At 39.8% G+C, this 10,228-nt stretch overlaps 1 long non-coding RNA gene across 2 annotated transcripts; it reads right to left on the reverse strand.

Moving 5' to 3' along the window:
* LOC110265573 lies at window positions 490-2,401 on the reverse strand. 2 transcript variants are annotated; one of them, XR_002351732.1, is made up of 4 exons: window positions 2,217-2,401; window positions 1,795-1,871; window positions 1,617-1,712; window positions 962-972 (listed from the first exon to the last, which is right to left on the reverse strand). It is a non-coding gene; the product is annotated as an uncharacterized LOC110265573 (long non-coding RNA). The 2 variants fall into 2 exon arrangements; XR_002351733.1 differs by having other exon boundaries at window positions 490-1,712.

The raw sequence follows: 10,228 nt of genomic DNA on the forward strand, positions 1-10,228 counted from the left end.
CCTATTCTCAAAGGCTATGCTTTTCAGCACCAAAGGCTACGCTTTTGGCGTTTGGGAATAGGCTACGCTTTTCAAGTGATGCTGTCCAGGACCAAAGGCTACGCTTTTCTGGTTCCATTTTTACCAGAATAGGCTACGCTTTTCAACGCTACTGCATCACTTGTAAAACGTAGCCGCATTGTATATTATAGCTACTCTATATAAGTGTAGCCCTAGGTCCTTTTTTTTTTAAATTTTCTGTATAACCATAGCTACTCTATATAAGTGTAGCCTTAGGTCCTTCATTGTTTTTTTTTTTAATTTTCTATATGTATATAATATTCTAATAATTTTTTATACAACATAATATTTAATAATATTATTACATATATAATTTAACATTTTTAATTAAATGAGTTAAATATTATAAAATAAAATTAAACACATAATTATACTAAATAATTTTTTTAAATAATAAAAATCATCCTTACACAATTCAAAGACATAATCTTAAAAAGAGATAATTTAAGTCACATGAAACTTGTATCACATATCAATTAAAATGCAAAGTTTGCACTCTATATCCGAAAAGAACTTAACAAACAAAAAATCATTAATCTTCTAATCTTGGCATAATGACTAAAAAATATTCTGAAGCACCTTCAAATTCTTCTCAAACACATCTTTCATGCTGATCTTCATCACCATCAAAAAAACTATTGGCCTTAACAATTGTATCAGTGTTCATTCCCTTGTTCATTCCCAGCAAGAACTAATTTTCAAGCAGTTACTGCTCTGCTTACAGCTGCAGATTATCATAATTCAAAAAGAGAAGCATGTAAGGATTTTGCATACTGATTCACCACCATACGCAATCAATACAAGATTATTTTGAAGGAAATGACCGGGCTACTTACAAATATTCTTTTGACCATTCTCACGACACATGAAGAAAACAAAATCATAGAACCGAATGAATTCTGAAAAGTCTGCCTGGCAAGAACAACAAATGAAGCACATGTTCCAATTGCAAGTATCAGATTAAAGATTAAAAATACAAGAAAACAAACTTGTTACTTTTCTATTATTCTCATTAAAGCTGAATGCTAAATTCACAAAATCATGCCAATTAGCTTAATTTCAAGTGCAAAAGGAAAAAACGGCGTTGTCTCAAAGAGTAAAGTGAGAATCATCAACCTAAATTGTAAAATTAAAAATGAATTGAGATAGATATATCAATTTTGCACCAATATCCCAAATGCAAAAGGAAAAACCATAAAGTAAATAAAAATGTGCTCTTTCCACTGTTATTTAATCATGTCACTCAATCAAACACAACACAACAAAACAAAACAAAAAACTTTTTTTGGGGGTACCAATAATGGTAGGAAAAACCATGGAAGCTGGAAAACAACATAACTAAGGGTAAATTAAATAAACAAAGAAAGAAAAGAAAAGAACATTGCTCACAAAAGCTAAACAGAATTGAGGGTGTATTATTGAAAAGATATATGTATAGTTAACTAGTCTAGCCATTTAAAAAGTAAATAAAAAACAATATTTTTAAATGAAAGCTAAGAATCCCAATTCTAGAGTCCTAGATTGCATTGAAGCCATGTGAAAAATTGGTCAATTACCTTGATAAAGGACATCATCATCTGCTTGAAAGTTATCAGTTTTGCACTTGATATTCAACCACTTATTGACCAATGTCTTGGGCCATGAAAGCTTTACTAAATAAAGGAGAGTAAGCAATTTATTAACCAAAGATGGAAGTTCAGAAGAAACAGAATAAAAGGGCTATAAAAAGCTCACCTTATCCAAATTATCAATGTGAACAGAACCAGGAGAACTTGTTTGACTACTTACTTTAACTGAGATAAAAGCTGAATCTAAATTATATATCAGCAGAAAAACCACAAGAGAAGGACAGGTCAAAAAAGTCTATACTTGTTAACAAGAATTTAGAAACAAGTTAATCAGATTTATATTTTGTAACTCATAAACATAGATATATCTAACTGATTTGGATATATATGTGCATTGTGTATTGTGTATTGTGTCTCTGTCAGTGCAAATATTCCCTTTACTTAGTAGCAAAATACTAGTTAGTTTTGAACTGACATACTACAAAAACAGCAGCTATTGCATAAACTAGTGCCCCAATGAATGAGGCTGCTACCATGACCTGTAGGTCACAGGATAAGTTAGTTGCTTTAGATCTCTATTAATCTTACCGAATCCTTGATAATACTGTTTAGAATTTGATACTTAATCTCTCCCTTTTACAAAAGAGGAACATGCAGAGACATCCTTAGATTTCGGCCCAGCATTCTGAAGTAGTAGGACACAGAGAACCTGAAACAATTCTAAATGTAAACTAATCTGATATATTTAGCAAATCAGTAGTAATACATCTAGATACCTGTACAGCCAATGAATACAGACACACACACACACACACACACAAAGCTATCTCCAAAATGGGAGCTGAAGCAGGATACTCGGGCAAATAAAGCAAGATGTAAAATCAAAAAGCAAATTCAAACGAAGCAAGCAACATAAACGCAAAAAATTAACTTTAACTCCTATCATGTACCATTCATACAGTAAAATAAAAAATGTTCACTCAAACAGAATTCAGAGTAGATTCATAAGATAATAAGCCTGCTCATTAAATTAAATAAATAAGATACAATACCACAGTATCTATTTGATTGATCACTTACTTTTTCTCTTCTCAACTTATTTATTTTTTATTATTCTCATTAAAGCTGAATGCAAAATTCACAAAATCATGCTAATCAGCTTAATTTCAAGTGCAAAAGGGGAAAACGGCATTGCTTCAAACAGTAAAATGAGAATTATCAACCTAAATTGTAAATTAAAAATGAATTGAGACAGATATATCAATTTTGCACCAATATCACCAATGCAATTGATGGACCAAACATGAATCCCCTGGCTTAATCTATTTTTGGCGAATCAGTACCCAAAAAAGAACCTATAACCCTAAAACCCCTGAATTAAATTTCTTTTCAAATAAATTTCTAGTCACTTCTAGAGTTAGCTATTTATGATTTTGGTCTATGTCAAATTTTTCTTATGGATTTGATCTAATTTCCTAAATACAAGTGAAATCAGTCCCTCTCATCATCTTAAATATAAATCAACTTCATACATATGAGTTATGATTTGAAATATAAGTACTTATATGTATGTGAAACTATAATAATGACTAATTTTACTTAATTTTGATAAGTTTTATACCAAAATGATCTGAAATAGGATGATGTAAATACCATGATAAATCCCGTCTCTTCAGGGTCTAGTTCTTCCATGATCAAAGCTGCATATTCTTCAGCCTGCTGCTATATGTTTGAGAGTTTGTTTGTTGTGGCACTAAGGCAGATGATCAAAAAACAGAATTAATCATTTGTGATCAAGGAAACTCCTATTCTCATGGGAACAAAATGCAAAGCTAGGAAAGGAAAAAAGGTTGCCGATAAAAACTACTTCATTATCTTCATTCTAATTTTTCTGTTGATGAATTTAAAAAGAAAATTCATATAAACCTCTTTAATTTCTTCCTCGGTGATTCTTCCATCTGCATCTTTATCAACCCTGCATTATTCCAAATGAAGGTTAACATACTTAATGGTGGGAAATAAAGAAAATACCAACCAATTTCTTTTCCTAGTTCTAAAATTAAGTAAAGAGGTAATGAATTAGTTACATGTCAAAGACGGTTCTGAGCCTGGAATCAAAACTCTGGTCAGAAATCTGGTCCCAAAAGTCCTTCAATTGAGCCTTATTAATTGAATCCACATGGATATCCCTCCTCCTAGCCAAAGAATCAAAAAGTACACCAGCATGCCTCAGATTCCTTGCTCATCCCTACATACAAACAATTCAACAAATTTGAACCATAGTTATCCAAACACTTCCTAAAAAAAAAAAAAACTACTCAGAACAAGTCCTTATTTCACTCACTCACACACACACACACACAAACAATTTCACAAACACTTAGAAAGCAACAACAAAAAAATAGTGCAGATTTGTTATGAACTCTTCAATTTCAATTATTACCTATACATTTTCCAAAGAGAGAACGATGAAGCCATCCATCAGTTGAAGTAGAACATTTTTCAGGTGATTCACACATTATTTAAGGGATCAGACTTTCACAGTCATATTTTATTTTATTTTGAGTTCATCAAGAATCCAACAAATTTAGCTTGAGACCTAATAATAAGAATTGAAACTACACAGTACTTGAAACTATTAATTAGTACAATTGAAAGAAAAAGAAAACTAATAATAAGTAACAAACATAATAAGCAACTCATTGATGAACGGATTTTTGATGGTTTAGAATTTCACAAATGAATTCTCGTTGCAAGTATAGTTCCTAAACCAAACAATAATCCTTTCATACAAAAGATTGCACCTAAAACATGATTTCTAATCACAACCACAAACTAAAAAAAGGGAATATACAAAAGGAGATATGCAAAAATGTATAAAGGAAAATCAAACTAAAATATGGAATCTATCATCCAAAATATCTAAAAATATCCAAAAGCATCAAAATATCTAAGATCCAAAATAAGCAATAAAAGTATCCAAAGCAACTAGAAATGCATCAAAATATATACAAAAAATGTGCAAAATGAGATAACTAGGCCGAAAAAAGTTCACCGGTTCCCAAATAATGCTACCGGTGCCCTCCCCACACTTAAAATTAAGCATCATCCTCGATGCTAAACCGGAGGATCAGTGGGAGGTACAACGATAGGCTCTGGCTCTGACTGTGGCTGTGGGACCGGCTGAGTCTCCTGTGTCTGAGGTGGTGCCTCCATGTGTGCTGGCTCCGTAGTGTCAGGGGCATCCTGCTGAGCTGGTGCCTCCGCGTCCTCCTCCTGATGATCCTGCTCATCGGAGGCCGGAGAATCGGGAAGCGGAGGTAGCTCAGCGCCCAGAGAGATAAGGGCCTGGTCCATCCGATCCAAACGGCGTCTGACATGGTGTCGCTCTCGCTCCAAGAACCGGAAGAGACGTTGGACCAGGAGATATGTAGGCTCAGGTGCTGCTGGAGGGTCTGTAGATGGTGGAGGAGCTGCGGCTGTAGAAGATGATGGGCCAGCTGCAGGGGCTGGTGGTGAAGGTGTCCCTAAGGCAGCCCTAGCCCGAGAGCAGCGGCTAGCAGGTGGCTTCTCGTGCACCCAAACACCCCAGGGGATAGTAATCTCCCTGTCATCGGCATCAGCTGGTGGTGGTCGCACATCATCATCTGACCACGGGACATTAGCCAGGGCTGCCATACTCGTGACCAGTGTAGGAAACGGAAGTAGGCCACGAATATGCGCCCGCCACATGCACTGTCGGATAAGTCTAGGGAAGGAGACATCCTTCCCTTCCATAACACACCCGATTAGCAGAAGCATCTCCATGGGGACCTCAGAAAAGTGTGTGGTAGGCAGGACGTAGTGGGCGAAGATCATCTGCCAAGTTTTGGCCTCCCTAGTCAAATGATTGAACAACATCCCCTTTGGCTTGGTGTTGCCCGCATCCATAACCCAAGAAGCCTCCGGTATCCCAATCACGCGCCGAAGCGCCTCATAATCAAAAGTCATGGTATGGATGGCTATCTCAGCCTGATGATGGGCACACTGGTTATGTGGAATGTGTCGGCAATGAAGTGCCTCCCCAATGGCGGCCTCGGTGAGCAGAATCTCTCTACCCCTCACCTGAACTGAATCCAAGGTCGGACGGAAGAAGTTGCAGTAAAATTCCTTCACCCAAGATATATTGATGTCACCCAAGTCCCGGTCAACAAAATCAATACCTAACTCAAGGATCCGACCATTAATGCGCCGTCTCACATCATTAGGTAGGAGCAACTTCTTCTCAATATTCAGCTTCGTGGTTCGATATCTAGAGAACCGAAGCTCACAATAGAGATTGGGGAATTTGCCAGGATTGGTAGAAGGTAACTGCTGATTTTCTTTATCCTCGTCTTGCAAAGGATTCCTAGCATAGTTCTTGTAGATGGAAGGAATGGAGGGGGTAGAGTGTTTTCTCTTCTTGGAGGCGGTGGCTATGGCCTTGCCTTTATCCGACATCCTGAAAAGAATATGATAGAATATATAAAACATTTAGCATGTAACAAAGAAGACATGTTCAGGATATCATTATCAAAGAGCAATCATGATGTTGCACTGAATATGTAAAAGTGAACAAGTAAGCATAAGTGACTGAACCAAAACCGTAATCCTCATTAAAGGTAACACCTCATATGCAAAAGGCACTAATATCATCATAGTCATGAAAGAATTGTTAAAGAGGGTTAAAAGTGGGTGTAAGTAAAATGGTGAAAGAAATTAGTGAGTTAGGAAAAATGGATTAGCGATATGATGATATATAGGCTCAATTGAACGAGAAACTGCGGTTCATGTTCACGATGATTGTGCAAATCCGGGAAGTCAAAAAGGAAACGGAAATTTGCCCAAAATTGAAATAAAAATCAAAATGAAACTAATTTCCTTGAAAATCGGGCAGCATTTCGGCTTAAAATTGGATGTTCCCGGATAGCAGAATAGCACAAACAGTAAGAAAGCAGCATCAATTAAGCACAGCAGCAGTGATACAGCATTCAGGTAGCAAGAAGTGCATAAAAAGCAGTCTAAAACCAGCATACAACATTCAAACAGACAAACAGCAAGTAAGCACATACGGAGCACTTATCAGGCCTAGAATCCTCTATCCAGTCCTAGCTACCTAACCGCAAGTATTTCTAACTAATCCTAACATACAACAGTCCAATGCTAACTAATCATGCAATTCTAGGAATTAACAAAAAATGAGAAAGGGAAAATAGAAACAGAGATAGCAGAAATGGAGCAGGAACCTGGGAGCTGGGCCGAATAATAAAAAATGAGAAAGGGGATTGGGGTCGGAACGGAAGCAGCAGAATCAGTGAGGCTGGCCGCCGTGGGTGGTGGCGGTAGCGGTAGGGCGGTGAAGGAGAGTCGCCGGTGGCGTGCGAGAATGAGCCTAATGGACGGGTGAGAGAGAGATGGAGTGATGAGGGAAGGCGAGTCGCCGGCGGTGAAGACGGCGCGGCGTCGAGGATGGTGGCGCGGTGGAAGGTTGGCCGAGAGGAGGAAGAGAGGAGTGAGAAAGAGAGGGAGAACGGGTGGTGGTGAGAGAAGAGGGGGGAAAGAAGGAGGGGAAGGCGAGCAGTGATGGCGGCGGCGGGGGTGACGGAGCGCTCGCCGGAGGTCGGTCGGGAGGGGACGAAGGTGAAGGATGGGGGAGAAGAACTGGAACGTTGGAGGGGGGGTTGCGCGACTGCGCAGTGGCTTCGCGAGCTAGGGTTATCCCTATTTTTTGAATCGGCGCGCGCGTGCACCTTGCGCGTCCGCGTCCATTGAGAGAATCGTGGATCCTACGCGCGCGCGTACAACGCACTTAGGCGAGGGTGAGTGAAATAGGGAAGGGCGCGTGCGCGTACCGTGCGCGCACGCGTGCATGGAGTTGGGCTAGGGGCTTAGAGTTGGCCCAACCCAGGCCTAACTCTCTGGAGACTGGCCTGGGAGTCGCGCTACGAGATCTGCACGCACGCGGCAAGTACGCGTCCGCGTGCATTGAGGGGAATGGAGAACCACGCGTGAGCGTACAGTGCGCGTTAGCGTGGGGTGGCATATTAGGCAGGGGCGCGTGCGCGTACCAGGCGCGCACGCGTACATGAGATTGGGCTTGAGTCAAGGTCTACTTCCTTGTGCTCTTCTTTGTGTATTTCCACCTCTTTACGGGCTTCCTTGATTTCAACCTTTCCCTTTTTGGTACGTGGCTTGGTGTTACCTTCAAGAACTTTATCTTGTTTAATGAGAGGCGATTCAATTTTGGATAGAAATTCATTGATGAACGAGGTCATCTCTTGATCAACCTCTTCATATTCTTCAATTTCAATATACACCATGTCCTTCTCATCTTCCTTGGGAGGTTGTGCATACTCTTCTATAGTTTCAACTCCATGTCCAATGGGAGAGGATTCCATTGTAGAGAGAAATTCATCCATGATTGAATCCATCTCTTGATAAGCTTCTTCCAAGTCTCCAATGATGCTACATTCCCTTGGACTTTCAACATCTCCTAAATCTTCAACCACTTCTTCCTTTTCTTCAATGATTATAGGTTCCTCTAGTTGCTCCAATACAAAATTTGACTCCTCTTTCTCCACCGAATTTTCCAATTTCACCTTCATACTTTGCTCTTCTTTTGACTTTTCACATGTGGTCACGGAAGTACCTTGAGTATTCAAGCATTGGTGGGCTAAAGTGTGCACCACCTTGGTCAAATTGGTCACAAACTCAAGTGTATCCCGCTTCATGGCTTCTTGTCCTTGGAGTAACAAAGTGAGAGGATCGTCTATTGGGGCTTGGGGTGAATAGGAAGGCTCATTATTTTAGAGAGAGGGTTCATAGTAGGAAGGTGGTTCTTCTTGGTAAAGGTATGGAAATGATGAGTATTGAGGTGGTTCTTGGGAGTAATCTTGATATGGTTGTGGTGATTCTAGAGGTTCTTGCTCATAATGGCCATAAAAATATGGTATGGATGATTGGTTATATGATGGATATGGATCATAGGGTGGTGCTTGGTGATGAAAGGCTTGTGAGAATGGTTGAGGTGCATGTTGAGGGTGAGATTCATAGGCATATGATGGTGGTTGTTGAGTGTCACAAAAAGAATCATCATAGCCGCTAAGTTGGCATGCATTAGGATGGAAATTATACCTATAAGTATCCGGAGGTTGTTGCCAATAGGAGTGATCAATTCCTTGAGGCTCCTCCCATCTTGGAGTGTTCCATCCTTGGTACATGTTGTAACAAAACCATGCTAATTCTTAGGCTAAATGTGACAAAAGGTTATCAAAATGTTCTAAATTCAAGGCAAAACAAACCGTCAAATTGGGGTTTGTCACTCATCTTGGTATTCCTGCGCAGTAACTAATCATGGCCAAACTCACCTGTGTTAATGTAATAAAACCCCTAAATTCACGAGTTCTCCTGCGCTGCAACAATAGCATGCATGTTCATCAATTCACGATGTCACAGATTATTGTACCAAAACCCCCAAATTGAAACCTAAAATCAGAACCCTAACCTCACGAATGAAGAAAGCTTTCAGTTGAGCGCAGAGTCTTCGTGATGTGACCGTGCAGCGAAGAGAAGCGACGATGAAGATGAGTGGGGAAGATGAGTGAGCGCAGAGTCTTCCTGGAGTGGTGAGTGGTGACGCCGTGAGTGGTGAGTTGTGATGGCAAACGCTTTTCTCTGATTTGGGGGTGATGACGGTGGTGAGGGCGACGCAGCGATGATGGTGAGGGCGGCGCAGCGACGGTCAGTAGTGCAGCAATGTGGAGAGTGGTGAGTGCGGGTGAGTGGTGCGTGGGGGGCGACGACGGTCAATGGCGAGAGTGAGAGGGTCAATGACGAGAGCGAGAGGGTCAATGGCGAGAGTGAAGAGAGTGAGTGGGGGGCGACGATGGTGTGCTTTGGAGCGAGGCAGGATTTCTTCCTTGCGACGGTGCAGTAAGGGTTTCTGAAAGACAACGATGAAGGTGCTTTGGAGGGAATAATAATGGTTAAAAATTTTACTTAGTGTATGAGTTTTCTTCTGGAGGGAAATGACAAAAATTTTACTAAGTGTGACTTTGCTTTTAGGGAAAAGAGGAAAAAAATTCACTAAGTGTTAAATTTTTTGCTCTAGACACATTAGGCATCACTTTTAAAATGCACCCAAAACTTAATAAATAGGCTACTCTCTAAAAGCGTCTCCTTTGATACAAAAAGTGAACCTATAGATATCAACCTACGGCTACGCTTTATAAGTGATTTCTAAAATACCTAAGGCTACACTTTTTAAATGATGCCACAATTGTGTATCCTTTTCTCATATAAAAAGGCAACACAGAGAAAAGCGTAGCCTATTCATAGAATAGGCTACCTTTTTAAATGTAGCTTAAAAAAAGTGTGGCTGAATGGGTATTTTTCTTGTAGTGAGAGCCACTCTGACTTAGCAACTGTAGTCTCTGATCTATCTAAAACTACTATCAGTTTCATGACTGAAGCAAGGTCCTCCATTAGAAATTTGGAGGCATAAATGGGTCAGCTGAGTAAAAGAGTTACTGAACTCCCTCCTAATACTCTCCCAAGCAATACAGAAGAGAATCCCAAAAGAG

This window comes from Arachis ipaensis, chromosome B08, assembly GCF_000816755.2.
Source record: "Arachis ipaensis cultivar K30076 chromosome B08, Araip1.1, whole genome shotgun sequence".
Classification (NCBI taxonomy): Eukaryota; Viridiplantae; Streptophyta; class Magnoliopsida; order Fabales; family Fabaceae; genus Arachis; species Arachis ipaensis.